This window comes from Prinia subflava (assembly GCF_021018805.1).
Source record: "Prinia subflava isolate CZ2003 ecotype Zambia chromosome W unlocalized genomic scaffold, Cam_Psub_1.2 scaffold_41_NEW, whole genome shotgun sequence".
NCBI classification, from domain to species: Eukaryota; Metazoa; Chordata; class Aves; order Passeriformes; family Cisticolidae; genus Prinia; species Prinia subflava.
The window spans coordinates 973,934-989,620 of NW_026960614.1; the positions used below are offsets into that span (position 1 = coordinate 973,934).

At 41.0% G+C, this 15,687-nt stretch overlaps 1 protein-coding gene and 1 long non-coding RNA gene across 2 annotated transcripts in view; one reads left to right on the forward strand and one right to left on the reverse strand.

The window, feature by feature from the left end:
- The window catches only part of LOC134565216 (integrator complex subunit 6-like), a 417,942-nt gene that overhangs the window by 255,735 nt on the left and 146,520 nt on the right, over nt 1–15,687 (reverse strand). The window lies entirely within an intron of this gene.
- On the forward strand, nt 6,491–11,447 carry LOC134565232 (uncharacterized). Its single transcript, XR_010083826.1, has 2 exons — nt 6,491–7,183; nt 10,140–11,447. It is a non-coding gene; the product is annotated as an uncharacterized LOC134565232 (long non-coding RNA).

Sequence of the window (15,687 nt, forward strand, 5' to 3'; positions counted from 1 at the left end):
TCGCCAATGTGGTGAGGTGAGGGGCGGCGGCAGGGAGCCCCTGGCAGGCAGTTGGGCAGTGGGGCCATGGCACTGCGGGCCCGAGCGCTGTACGACTTCAGATCTGTAATAAACGCCAATCGCTTGTTTTAGAAATTTATGAAAGTTTAATAAAAATAAAATGGTTATAAAAAGTAGTAATACAAATATAATAATAAAGGTTAAACAATTTAGAGTTAGGACAATTAATGAGACAATAACAGCAAAGAGTTACAGCCTGGGCTGGGTCCCCCTTCCTAGAAAAAAGTGAGCCAGGAGAAGGATCCTGTTAAAAGAGAATTTACCTCTTAAGAGGAGTCACCTCATGATTATGCATATTTTATTTAAAACAAGAAATTTCGCCTGGTACTTGTCAAAAACTTTCTGTTAATCCCCAGGCGCCTTTGAGTCTAAGTCAGGCTTGAAGAGGTTGTTTCTGTTGATAAGGAAGCCATAAATCCCTCTCTGGAAAATTTAGGGGTTTCTGTAATTGTTATCTCTGTACGAAGAACTTCTTGGTTATCTTCTCTTCTTCTTGAGCTAAAAAGAATATCTCACATGCATAGTTCCTATTTTAATTACTACAGCTTAATGTTAATTACAAAACTACATTTACTATATTATTCAAATGTTAATACAGCATAACTTTTCAACCTAGCATAATACATTTAGTAAATATCTGCGTAGAGCCATATAATATGCATTTTTCACAATCCTCTCTCTTTCTTTTTATAATTACTTTGGCTCGAGCAATATTTACTGCTTTCTCGCCTCCATTTTTCGTTCATTTTCTTCATAAATCAATCTAGCTTCTTGGAAGAGCATTTTATTTTGTTTCTGCTATTTTATTTTGTTTCTTTAATACCTTAATCCTTTGCACCGTTTTTGTTGTATTCAATTTTTGATCCATGGCCACTAATTGCATACCTTGAACTACACTAGTGATGAGTTGAATGAAACAAGGGATCAAAACAAGGAAGGAATATTAGACCAGCTGTAGCACATAAGAGGAAGAAGCCTAGTTTGTTTCACCATTCTATTCCCAACACATTATCCCACCAGCTAGTATTTAGCATGGGTTCCTCTCAAGGTTCTTGTTTCCCTGAGATTCTCCTTGGGGTTGGTGTTCCCCAAGGTACTAAGGGTTCCCCCAAGGTTGCTGTTCCCTGGGAGTTTCCTCTGGGTTGCTGTTCCCAGAGGTAATAAGGTTTTCAGTCTTCTCTTTGCCCTAAGTGTTTCACACCAGAGGTAGAGACGACAAGCTGAGTCTGCCAGTGCACATTTCCAAGGTTGTTTATTCTTCATTATCTCAGTCCTTTTTCAGCTCTGCCAGGCCTCCCTGGCAGGGTACCTTATCTTAGTTCTTTCTCAGCTCTGCAAGGTATCTCCGCAGAGCAGGACACACGGCAGACTGGGGCGGATCAGAGAGCCCCGCACCTTATGTACAGTACCCCTGACCCAACCACCGTCCACAACGTACTTTTTATTTACAAAATTGTACCAATGCCTACTACCTATGCTAACATGTCGTTTCTACTCTAAACCAATCCTTGAGATCCAACTCAGCAGATAATGGGGGACGAGAGCAAGAACAAGGAGCACAGGGGCCACTCCCCAATTCCTCCATCTTGCCTCTTCAACCCCATATACTGAGAATCCTAGATTCTACATTTACATTCTATGATTAAATACTACTTATTTTGAATTCTCTCAGCTTGTGATTCTTCATTCAATGTGGGCATTCACTCCCATGGCCAGGGATCAGAGGCAATGTCTTCCTGGGCTCTGTGTGAGGCTGGTTGACCCCCTTGTACAGATCCCAGACCCCCCTGTCTGGTCTCCAAACCCTCCAGGGTGGCCAGAGGGATGTTCTAGACTCCAGCAGGTTCCCACCTTTGAACTGGTACATGGGCGATTTTTCTGATATCATTGACTATATCCAGGACAGCATCTCCATTATCATCTATTTTTAAACAACAATCCGATGTATTGAATTTTCCACAAACACCCCCTTCTTCTGCTAGTAGATAATCCAAAGCCAACCTATTCTGACACATGGCTGCTCTGATTTGGGTTTGTTGTCTTGATATTAATTCCATTGCCCGACCAGTTTTGTTTGTTGTTATCTTCACAGCTGCTTGAAGTCTTATAATACGATTTAACATGTAAATGGGAGTTCGATATCCCCAACTCCCATCTTGTGCCCAGGTGGCTGGCCCATATGTTTCCAGTATACGCTCAGGGGGCCATTCCTCGTCTCCCCATTTTTGGAATCCTCCAATTAAGTCTCTCTTGTTTCTTTTTAAATCCTCATAAACTGGTATCCCTAAGTGATCCCCTTCAGGCCCTGGCAAAAGAAAGAATCCTGACTGTATGACTCCCAGAGTACAGCTCCCTTTCCACTGAGAGGGGAGTTTTGGGTATGCCCTTTTTCCACATATCCAGAATAAGCCATCTGGAGCTTTCCAATAATCTGATTTTTGCTCATCTATATTTTCCCAAAACTTAGAAATCTCTGGGATGCCAAGGTAAGGATTTTTCCCTGTATCATTACATTGAAAAAGTCTGATTTTATTATTATACTTACAATTTCCATTTTTTACTTTTTCCTGGGTCCAATGCCTGGTAGGTTCTTCTGGGACCCACCATACAGAGGTTCCATTACTAACCTTATATCTTTTACAGGGAGTTTTTCCTACTTCATGAAGGAACTTTTTCTCATTGCGCCAAAGACATTCTTCCCCTATGACTACTGAACTCAAAATCCATCCCTCTGGTCGGTTTTCTCCCCTTACACTTGTCTGGTTCCACTTAAGGAGCTCAATTGGGCCTAAGCTGCTGCCTTTCCATGGCCATTCTTCTGACATCAAAGCCCCTCCACAGACCCAACAATTGGTTATGTTAAGTTCCTTACTTATTCTTTCTCCCAATTCCACAAACTGATTTTTACCCATCTGTGAAATATCTATTTCTTTTTCTAACTGCTGTTCCAATTTTGTATACAAACCATCAAGTGAGATTGGTACAGGTTTAGGTGGTGGTGCTGGCCTAGCCTTGTTTATCAATTGCTCTTTTACCAAATCCTGTGCTTTATTCCCAGTAGTGTATGTAAAGCACATCCATTTCTCCCCTTTAGGGCATTCACTTCCCCCTAAATTCTCCGCAATCCAGTACTTTTGCCCATTGTGCATGCAGTTTCCTAATTTGCAAGGGTTATAACAGTGACTGTTGACATGAGTGTGAGAAATAAAGAAGGAGCCTTGGTGTCTGTTGGAGTCCATGTTTCCATGGATCCTCCGCAGAGAGTGAGAAGTAGAGATAGAATTAAAACCTTTAGAAAAATTAGGATATATAAAGCTTTAGATGCATAAAATAGAAATCTAACCCTCAGCTTTAAGTTTTACATGCCTTAAGTCCTAGTTGTTAGTGTACAAGGACAGAGCTTTAGGCCTAGTGATAGAGTATAGACATAACAAAAATAGAGTACTCTTTATAATTTTTAGTATGAATGTTATGTACAACAAGGTAGAACCTTATGCTAGTAAGACAGAATTTTGCGTTAATAGATATGCTATGTGCGTAGGTTTTGATGCTGATTTTTGTAGTTTTACGAACTTTAGAATTGTGTCTAGATTGGCTAGTGTGTAGATAAAAAATATGAATATGCATTTTGTAATTTGGGATAAAAAGCCTCTGGGTTGGAAGTGAAGGGGTCGATTGATCACTTCGATCCATCGATCCAACCTCCATTTTCTTCAACCTGAGGAACAATCCTTGACAGGGAGCCGAAACGGGATTTTAAGGTATTATACATCGCGGTCCCCGTTCCAAGGGATCTGGGCCCCGGGTTCCCCCCTTTCTCCCCCTGCAGCACTTGCCGCCGGAGTGCAGGTTGGGACAGCCAGGGACTCTGTGTGGGGAGGGACCCCGGGGCCCCCACTGCCAACGCAATCCCCGCGGCTGGGGCCCCTGTCTGGGATCTGTGATCTTGTGTTCCCTTTCTGTTATTGTGACCCCACGGTTGGAAAATCCTGCTTGGGGTCAGGAGATGGGAGGCTGATTTACCTAGAGGCTGTAATGTCAGATTTATACTTGCTTGTAGTCTTACTAGAGTTTTGTTTGTTAGGAATTCCATGCTCTGCTTGTTGTTTCACTAGAACTTTGTTTGTTAAGATTTCTATGCTTTGGATATTGTTTTATTTAGACTTTGCTTGTTTATGTTTATAACTGATTGTATTGTAAAGCCGCTCTTAGGACTCTCGCACCTTCAGATACATGCTTTGTAAATAAACCACTCTGCTTAGATACTAAAATGCTGTAAGACCTTATAGAGACTCTATACCCGTAAAACGACCTCGGCAGGTGTCTTTCCATATACAACTTCCAATAACACCTGTAGCATGGCCTTGTCACTATCCCAAAAGGGAAGAGACACAAAATGAGTGACAGAAAAAGGAGAGGTCCAGTATGGCTTATACTCCCACTTCCCATGCCTATGGGGTTGCAACCCACAGCAGGTGTATGTGATCTTCTTGGTGGCGATTACAGAGGCCAATCTGGTCTTGCCCTCTCTTGTCTTGTCACTTTCTCTTAGCTAATTTCCAGGCAAATCATTTTTGACACTCCTTAACGGTGGTTTCCCACTGTTCCTCAGCTATTTCCCATTCAACAGGCACTAATAATTCCCATCCACAAATCAAAGTTATTATTTCAGTTGCTTCAAGTTCTACTTGGATAGGGGATCTAGTTGGCACTCGACACTTCCTGCAACGAGGACGTCGATTGTGTGAACTACAATACCAATTTTTCTCACAGCTCAAACATTTACATTTAACCCAACTAGCATGTCCAGTGTTTGGGTGAATCAAACAGGGTATATTGCGTGGCACTGACTGAGGTTGTAATTCACCCTCCTCTTTGTATAAATCACAGGCGTAGGCCAAAATACAGGAGTTTTCTGTCCAAAACAGTCCCGATCCTCCTGTCTGTGGTGGCAGTATCCCTCCCCAGGGAGGGTACCAGAGGCACCTCAAAGTTTGTCCAGGCGGTATTTGAAACCACTGATGTAAACTCGATCTAACTTCCCAGTCAGGTGTGATCCTGCGTATGTTCCTTGGATCATTCGGGTCCTCCCAGTTCATTACTACTCATTTCCCGTTTAAGAGTTAACTTTGTATCACCCGGTTCAGATGTTATCGTCCACTCCTTAGGTTTTTCCACAGATCAGTTGATTCTGCTGGTGTGGATCCACCCTCGTTCCCTGGTCCGGATCACAGCCTCGGTCGTCAGCAATACCTGAAAAGGACCTTCCCATTGTGGAGTTAAAGATTGTTTTTTCCATGTTTTTACCAACACCCACTCCCCTGGGTGAATATTATGAATTTTAAAGTCTAAAGGTGTGGTTTGAGGGATTATTCCTTTTAGCCTCAAATTTTCAAGAGTTTTTGCAATTGTGTTAATATATCCCTTAACACTCCTTTCCCCTACCTCATAGGTAGCATTTTCATGTTGAGTGGTCAGAAATGGTAACCCAAACATCATTTCATAAGGTGACACTCCCAGGTCTGACCTGGGTTGTGTTCGGATTCTCAGTAATGCTAAAGGTAAGCATTGTACCCATGACATTCGGGTTTCAACTATTAATTTAGTTACAGTTCTTTTTAGAGTCTGGTTCATCTTCTCTACTCGGCCAGAACTTTGTGGGTGCCATGGGGTGTGTAACTCCCATTTTATCCCCAAGGCTTGAATTAATTGTTGTAACACTGTAAAATGTGTTCCTCTGTCCGAGTCTATCCTATTAACCCTTCCATATCTTGGAATAATTTGTTCCAAAAGGGTTTTACTTACCACATTGGCTGTGGCCTTGGCAGTGGGAACTGCTTCCACCCCATGAGTTAGATGGTCTGTTATCACTAATAAATACTTCCATCTTTGAACTTGAGGAAGTTCAGTAAAATCTACTTGGATACTCTGAAATGGTCTAAGAGCTAATTCCCAACCTCCCAATGTGGTTTTCCTCATTACTTGTTTATTTATCCTTTGACAAGTTATACATTTTTTTTCAGTTATTTTCTTTGCTATCCCAAAAATCCCAATACACCCATAGTGCCTTAAAAAAATGATCACACAAAGCCTGAGTACCCCAGTGAGTTTTCTGATGCATGTCTTCTAATATTCTTCTAGTCAGGATTTTATTAGGTAATTGCCTTCCATCAGTAAGTTTCTATTTCCCTGATTCATCTTGTTCACCTCCTATCTCCTTTAATTATTTTCCTCTGCTTCACTAAATTTTGGAATTTCCAATTTCTCCTCATTTGGAGTTAATATTAGCATTACTCTTTTAGCTCCATTCTCTGCTGCATCCTTACCTTCCTGGTTTGCCAAATTATTTCCTCTTACTTCTGGAGTCACTACTATTCCTAATTTCACTTGAAAATCTCGTCCCAGTAAATTACTACCTGCTCCCGGGACCAACAAAACATCCTCTATCCAAAATCTAGTTTCTCCCTTCATTACTACATCTTTAATGACAGGAACAGTGAAACTTTTTCTTTTTGCTTCTGTTATTTTTACAGTGCCTTTTTTTTACACTAAAACCTTTTGGAATATTTAACAAACAGGATTTTTTTTTGCTCCTGTATCTACTACAAATTCCAATTCTTCTTCTTGGGGATCTACTTTTAGAGTTATTACAGGCTCCAGATGGTATTTGTCCCCTACCTCTTTATTGTGGGCTGGAGCTGCGGTTTCCAAGGGAACAGAGCTTTGAACAGGAAGTGTGGTTTTTGGACGACCTACCATCTAGACTTGGTCCTCCAGAGGCGGAGCATGGGCAGGGTTTGCTGCCGGAACTGCCGAAGGGGGAGGCATTTCCAGGGTTGGCCATACTGCCACGCGGTCACCCCCCGTGTTGCTCATGGCAGCAGCACCAGCCACCTCCAACAGAGGCAAGGCCCCAGTGGCAGCCCTCAGCCCTTCAGAGGGTGAAGGAAAAACCCGCGGATCCACTGCCGGGGGGGAGAAAGGAGCCGGGACCGCCGCCGCGAATGGTGCGGGAAAACCCGCAGATCCACCACTGGGGGCGGGGGGAGAAGGAGCCGGGATCGCCTCGGGGATGGCGGACCTGCTCTTACAATGGAAACCAAACTACAAGCCAGGACCCGAGGTATATGCTGGGGCTGGGACAGGCACCGACATTGGGGCCAGTGGGGCTGAGGGGGACATCTCACCGCGATCTGGAACCGGCTCTGAGATTACCGGCAATGCAGGCGTGTTTTGAAAAGGAGGAGGTAAAACCTGTAGAGGGTCCCATCCTTTTTCCTTTCCTCTCTTTTGCTCCTGCTCCACTTCCTTCTCTTTCCTTGTTTTCTTTTCTGGTTTTGTTTCGGGGGGGTTCTGATACCTTAAAAATTTTTATTTTCCTATAGTCTCCTGTCCAGCACATGGTATAATCCCTTTCTTCTGGATTACACTGTTCCTTTGAATTTACAAACTCATTTAAAGCCTGACAAATCCATCTTTCAAAGGAACCATATCTAGGCCAATAAATGTGATCAGATCTTATTTCCTTTGTTGGCCATTCAAGCATACAAAATTGTATCATCTTTACTTTATCCTTTTTTCTTGTACAAGGGTTTTTTTCCCAGTTGGCCAACATAACTCCCAGGGGACTATCTTGAGGTATCTCTGTTGATAATTTTTTACTCCTTTTTTTCTTTCCTTTATTCTCCTTACTGGATTTCTGTCCCATTTTCCAAGATCTTATCTATTTACCCCTGCCTCTGCTTTTCACTTTCCTCCCATTTCCCAACTACCACACTTTTTTTTTTTTTTTTTTTTTTTTTTTTTTTTACAATATACTTCCTCCCAGGAACTATAACAAAGCTTAAAATAAAACAATCTATATTGCCTATACTTCCATTCGTCCACATTCACTCCACTTTATTTTTCACTTAATCTCACACACAACAACACAACCACAACAACAAGGTACCTTTTATTTTTCAACACACCTATTACACTTTTAGGTGTCCCTGGCCAGTTTCTGTTTTTGCGGATCCCCTCAATCTAGCAATGTTGTTCCCAACCCCAGATTCTCTTGAGCACATCCTAAATTTTGCAGAATTTAACTGAATTCTGGATGTTCTCGGAATAATATTTCCTCAATCCAGCAAATTATATATAAATCTGGATGCTCTTGGAACAATATTTCCTCAGTCCAGCAAATTATGCATATATAAATCTGGATGCTCTTGGAATAATAGTTCCTCAATCCAGCAAATTTTAGGGTCCCCTTTCCACACACTTTACCTTCTTTCTTTTTCCGCAATGGATTATACCAGGAAAATCCTCGGATTTCTCTCTCCCCAAGAGGTCCCACTCCTTCCCTGAGACCCGATCCCACTTTTCCTGGGGGGGGTTTTCTCACTCTTTGTTACCACTCACTTTCGTCTCCGTACTGGCCGCCTTCCTCGCGGAAGGAAGGAACCGCTGCGTAGGAAACTCTGCAGTCGCTTGGCAGGTCTGGGTTTACCCAGCTCGCCTCTCTTACACACACACTCATCTCCCCCGTCCCGTCCGCACACACCTCCCCCCCCCCCCCCAGTCCAAGCAGTTACTTACCACTCCTTTGTCTTCGGATCTCTGTTCTTCGTGTACACGTTAATCTTAGGAACTAATTACCGCAGTTTTAGGGAATTCTTTCCCTTCTCTTTGCTTTATTGTCTCTTTTTGTCCTCGGATTGTTACCTGCTTTTCTGTGGTCACCCCAGGGGGTCAGAGCGAGGCCACCTAATTAAGGCGGGAAGCATCTTCTCGCCCTAATCCTCCTACAGCACCCACAGCGAGGTATTAATAACCATCCTCTGCTACCATAATTGTAATAAACGCCAATCACTAGCTTTTGGAATTTTTGAAAATGTAATAAAAAATAAAAATGGTTATATAAAAAAATAGTAATAAAAATACAATAATAAAGGTTAAACAATTTAGAGTTAGGACAATTACTGAGACAATAATAGCAAAGAGTACAGCCCGGGCTGGGTCTCCTCTCCCTAGACCAAAGTCAGCAGGAGAAGGACGCCGTTATAGTAGAATTCTTCTCTTAGGAGGAATCACTTCATGATTATGCATATTTTATTTAAAACAAAACAAGTTATCTGGTCCTTGTCAAAAATCCTCTGCTAACCCCCCCAGGTGCCTTTTAGTCTGGGTTCGACTTGAAGTGGTGGTCTTCGGTTGATCAGGAAGGCATAAATCTCTCTCTCTGGAAAATTTAGGGGTTTCTGCAATCGTTATCTCTGTGGAAAGAATTTCCTGGTTATCTTCTCTTTCTCTTGAGCTAAAAAGAATATCTCACACACATAGTTTTTTGTTTTTTTGATTACTACAGCTTAATGTTAATTACAAAACTACATTCACTATACTATTCAAATGTTAATACAGCATAACTTTTCAACCTAGCATAATACATTTAGTAAATATCTGTGTAGAGCCATATAATATGCATTTCTCACATCTCCACTCTTTTTCTAAAGAAGGGTGGTCCTGCTAACCATGGAAAAAGATCAATCCTGCACAGCTGGACTTTAATTTCTAGAACAGACAGCCGGGCAGAGGTTCCAGAAAAACCTGGGGAACCCCTCTCCTGAGAGAGGACAGCTTGTGCCTTTCCTGACAAGAGCAGCTGGAATTCTTCCCTGCCGACAGCTTCTCTTACTCCCCCGACCTCTTTCGGTTCTATCTGGCCGCGATCAAAGCGAGCGTCTGTAAGCCTCTCCCGGCTGGCAGAGACGGCGCTTCCTTGGCTTTTCCTTCTCCTTTCTTCATACCACAGATGGCTGGCAGTGGTTCCTGCGTTATCAGCCACTGCGACTGGTCTGTACCATGACTTTAAAAGATGCTAGCCCATCCAAGATACAGCTGGCCATGACAGTCGGGGTTCTCTTCCCCACTCCGTCCCTGCAAGCCGAGCAGCGTTTGCAAATAGGGCATGAGGTGGCACTTGCCGTTCCTCTAGAAAGCTTATAATGCTGTAGGAGTTGCTTCGCTTGAAATTTAAGGCATAGGGTTTTTTGGTTTTTTTTACAGAGAAATGGGGGCCACCTTTGTTTTATCATTAGCAGGTTCAGCAGTCGTGTTACCCATCACCTTTGAGGACTGAAAAGGGACATTGCACAGCCTTAGTGGCTGTCACATAGACTGCAAACATGACCATGCGGTTGGAAGGTATGGAGACAACAGAAGTCCTCTGTCAGCAGCATGGTTCTGTTTCCATCAATCTTCCTCGAGTCACTCCCTGCTTCAGACTTCAAGAAGACATCCAGTGATGCCAAGGATCAACATCTTGTCTCAATGGACTTTTCCTTTTCATGTGTTTTAATTTTATAGTAGATGTTTCATTTAAGTTTCCTACATAGATGTAGTTGTATTTTAGGTAATATTTCGGTGTATGTTTTGTAGTTATTAAGGGCTGTTATTTCACTTTGTGGTTTTTGCCTTTCTGGTCATTGGGATCATGTAGATTTTTTTTGGAGTCAGATATCTTTTTATTGATATTTTTATTAATTTTATTATTCTTATTCTTTCTTTCTAGGTGACATCCTACAGGTATCATGGGCCAATTGAGTGAACGATGGTCCAATCCTGCACATCCTGCAATGGGTCTTTGCCCTTTCAAACATCGCATGCATTTTTGCATTAAAAAAAAGAGTCAACCAAGATGTCCAAATAATTGGAAAAATAAACCAGTTTGCTCATGCAGGTGTGATGCAAGGACCACCGTCCTTTGCTAAAAGGCAGGAAAAGCCCTTGTTATCTGAAAGGATGATTCCTAGAGTGATGGATCTTGACAAATTAGACTGCCATTTTTGAGCAGACTAATGATGTTTTGGTTTTTCTGTATTAGAATTAGTAAATAGCTAAACTTGATGCTGGTGCATGGACATGGTTATGAAGGGTCAACACCAAATGCCACAGAACTTCCCTGACCATTTAAGTCGATGCCCAACGGAAGTTCTATTTAGGGATTGGTTGATTACTAATGGGACTTCTGGTGTCATGTTTGTCTCTTTCCTCTTGCAAAGGCCCTGCAGGAGAGGACACAGACACAGACGCATCCCTCAGCAAAAACTAAAATGGGGAGATGTGGGCCTGACATTGGTCTGAATTTAGGCTTCAGGCTCTGCCAGTGTCTGTGAAAGGCAAGCGAGCAACTTTCTCATGTTAACCTGAGAAATCTAAAGGAGGAATTCAAACAAACCTTGGGAAGTGAGAAACCATCCACAGGTGGTGTTTTTCCAACATGTTTACTGGAAAGAAATGTTTACAAAAGGGTGTAGATGCTGAATAACCAATCATGTTCTTTGTACGGAACTACTCTATAAAAGTAGAATTTAGAAGAATAAAGTTTGCTCTCATTTTTACCATCATGGAGAGTCATGTTGTTATTCCTGTGCCGTCCGAAAACCATAGCAACAGTTTTAAGGTCTTATTTTACTTCTCATTTTCATGCTGTGATCTTCTTAGTAATAAACGTGCTTTATATCTCTAAGTCAAGCCTGTTTTGCCCTTGGAGTGTTTTCTCCCAGTCCTTATCTCAACTCATGAACCCCTTGTTTAAATTTTTCCTTCCTCATTCCAGCTGTGGCAGGGGAGGGTGAGTGAATGGCTGTCATGGGTGCCTGGCATTTGACCAGTGTCTAACCGTGACATGCATTTGAGATAGTGGTCTTTTGAGTGTCCATGTTAATCATAGGAATAGGGTTAGAGACAGGTTAAATGTTTGTTGTTGTTCCCTTTACAAAATAGGCAAACTGGAAGAAAACTGAGAGGAAGATTTTTTTTTCTCACAGAATATTGCTTTTTTATTACTTTAAGAAGTTACTTGTAACAAGGTATAACTTTTCAGATCAGATGAAAATATGAACCGTTTGGTGTTCTTACAACATAAGAGCTTTCTGTTAAATTTACTAACTGTGGTAGTTGTCAGTATTTGAGAATTATCTGTATATATCAAGCAAAAATCTTTCAGTGTTTTCTTTTCTAGTGTGCAACTTCTTTGTGTGCGTCCTTACAAGTGGTAGAAACAACAAGCTGTTTGATATATTGCTTACATGGCCATGACTTTAAAAAGATGAACTCTGAAGTTTGGAGTACTTTTCCATTTTTCTTCTACATAGGGAAAATGCATTGTCCACTTGGGGCAAAACTTGAAGCATTTTCTAGACTCTGTTTCTATATTGTCCTAGACCTGAGAAGGACCAAAAAATAAAGGCTGCTATGCTCAAAACATACCTCTATCTGTGGCTAGAATACGACTCCCTTGCCCTGTTATAGGTTTGCTCTACTGCAGATAGTTGAGCAGGTGCTTAATGTGATTTGCATGTGTGTTTTGTGGTATGGACTGAGAAGTCTGCATGCCTGGGGTTTTTGAATAATTTCTGCAACTCTTCTGCAAAAAGAAAAAGAAGGTCAGAGGATCTCTGAGCCAGAGACAAAAATTTCCCTCCATTTGGGCTTTATCTTTTCTCTTACAGTTATGAACCAAAGCCATGTAAGCCTCATTATTGCTTTGTCTGTGTATCAGCAGGAAAATGTGTTAACTATTGTGATCTTTTATTGTTTTGCAGTCCAGGTCTTTCTGCCTCCCATGTTCAGGATACCATACATGATCTGAAGTGTGCCAAAAAAGGTTGTCATTTTGGTCACTTTTGTAAAATATGTGGACCACTGGACTGTGTGAATATTTTCAATCTGTTTATTATCTTATTAGTATTGTAAGTATTTTATGAAATGGCAATAACTTCAATAGGAGGTTTTAAAAGATTGCTCACCTTCATCTTGTGCACCCGGTGTTTAAGGAATGTTCTGTGAGAAAAGAAAAAGTTGAACTTCCTGCTCTGGAAGAGACAGAGGAAAGATTTGAACTCCCTTATGCCAGTTGAGGACCAACTTCTATTTTAGTAGGCTTTGTCATGACCCACTGGTAGGGGACATGATGTTTGTTCTAAGTTCTCATCAGACTGAACAAAGACACCAGACCACGGCTCAGGGAACTCATAAGTTTTATTCTACAAGCATCTTAACTCTGGCAACTAGCTCACTGCTTAGACTCAAAAGGTGTTGGCTAACAAGCCCTTACATTTTACAATACACTTCTCAAAAGGTATTGGCTAACAAGCCCTTAATTTACAGTACACTTCAATAAGCTCTCATCTCCTGCAACAAACTTCTGAAAGGTGCTGCCTCACAAGCCACAACACACTAAGACAAGCTCCCCACTCCCACAACACACTTTCGTACAGAGTACAAGGTAGACTATGATAGCTGTGCTTTGCCCAGGCAAAGCAAGGGACAAGAGAAATAAAGGCAGAAAAGAGAGAGAAAAGAAAGACCAATCCTTAGATCCCACATTGGTACTGCTGTATGGATGGTCTGGTGCTGGTGAAGAAAAGAAAGCAAAAGAGTGGGAAAAGAGAAGAGAGAAGAGAGAAAGCTATCAGTTTCCTTTTATAGTTAATCTAGTGCATGCCTCCTGTAAACTAGAGTTTTCATGCTGTTTTGTTCATGTGTGCAGTCAGCCCTTTGAGCCCTCCTTCAGGAAGTGAGTTGGGGGGGAGGGAGAGTTGATGGGGCCCAAGTCTCAAGGCAGAGCAGAAAGTTGGCTCAGAACAGTGCTGCCCCACCTCTGCGGGATCGTCTCTTCAAATTGTCGTAACAGAATGTTTGAGACAAAACATGCTTACACCTGGTCCTCCACAGGCTTGAAAAATAAGTTGCACTTCTGTAATTTCTTTTGCAGAACTGGTGTATTTTTCAAGAAATGCTAGCTTTAGTGACTCTAATTTGGAGAAAAAAAGCATCCTCTCATCTTCATTTGTAATGGATAATGCCTTTTTTTCCATGTTTTTAAGGTCTATTATGATGAGTTGAACCTGGCTGGAGGCCTCTCTGTCACTTGCCTCCTCACCTAGACAAGGAGGAAAAAATATAATGAAAGGCTTGTGAGGGAAGATAATGACAGGGAAAGATCATTCAGAATTCTGTCATGGGCAAAACAGACTTGACTTGGGGAAAATATAAACAGATTTGAGAAAGTGGCCTAAATGTTTTCTAACATGTAAGCAGCAATTCCATTTCATCTGCAGGGAAAGATTTAAAAGAATTATTTTCAAAAATATCTGAATGACTCTTGCTTCTTGATCACCATTTGTTAATGTAAAATAAGGCAAATGGTCTTATTTACCTAAAGCAAACTTAATTCTAAAAATATCTAAAGAATATTTGAACAATATACTGGGAGTATTTTTAGAATATCTCACAAAATTATAGTAAAAAACCCCCATTCCATCTGGGAACACATCATAATTTCAAGCACTGAAAAACCCCAAACAGCACTGAAACCTGGATTTTTATAACTGTTTTGGGTTTTTTTTGAGTGAGGGTATGTGTGTTCATAAGTAAATCAGACTGGTCAAAATGCACACCTAAAATTTTATATCACAATTTAAAAATAGTTATCTTCTCTTGCTTGCTTTCTTGCCTCTTAAATTTGTTGTGCAGACATGTTTTTTCTGTCCCTATTTTTCCTTTATCCACTTTCCCCTCCCTCCATCCCTCAGATACATAGTTTCCAGGGGGTGTTGCTGAAGAACAAAAGGACGAAACCTTGCAACAAATGTTAAAATGGTAAGATAAAAAGCAGATCTTTAATGAAAGCTTTCAGGTACACAAAACATGAGTATGGGCATGAGTGATAAAGAATTACTACAATTTTTATAAGGTTAATTAATTAGTATCTCTAATACATCCAGTAGGAAATCAGTTACTCTAGTAACCCACCCTTGGGTCTGCCCCTTGGAATTGTTCCAGGGCCTTCTTTGCCCTATTTCTTGTTATGTCTTCTCAGATTCTGGTTGAAAAACAAAATGTCCTTGTTAGAGGTTCTTTTCTTGAGAATAAGACTAAACAGAATTTCAGGAAGAGTTGAAGGGTTAGCTTATTATTCTAAAATCTAAGAGAAAGGGTAGGAAAAATACTAGGAGCTATATAACCATGTATTAACCATCTACAAAGCTACAAATATATGAAAAAATGTATAAAAAGCAAAAATCTTTAGGCATCAGAGGTCCAACTTTATTGTCTGAGATCGAAGCATTTAAACCTAACCAGATGACCCTCACAACAGGAAAAAAGAGTTGGGTATTTACATATCATCTTTTTAAGGATTTTTATGAAAAAGGTTGGATTGCTCTAGGATGACTCTAATTTCTTGCCCTCTTATCAGGATTGTGCGAGATGGGACCACTGAGAGATGTAAAAGTTTATTACTTTATCAGTCTCATGAGAGGGTGAGACATTGAGGCTGTTATACCCAATGCCATCACGTCAGAAGCCGTAGTAACTCTAGTTACAATGCCTTATATAGATTTATTAGCCAATAAACTACTGCCACAAAGTCAGTTAGTGTTTTTTAAACCAATCATTAATTGCTTTGTCTTACATGGTTCTATCACAATGCGTCTTTTCTTTATCCATTAGTATAACACCACAGACATACTTTGCTACATCTTAATCTTTCTACAGACTCTATAACAAGTTCTATTGCTAAACTTTAAAACTTTTAAAACCTTCCACTATTTAGCTTAATGTGCTTTTTACGCTTACATA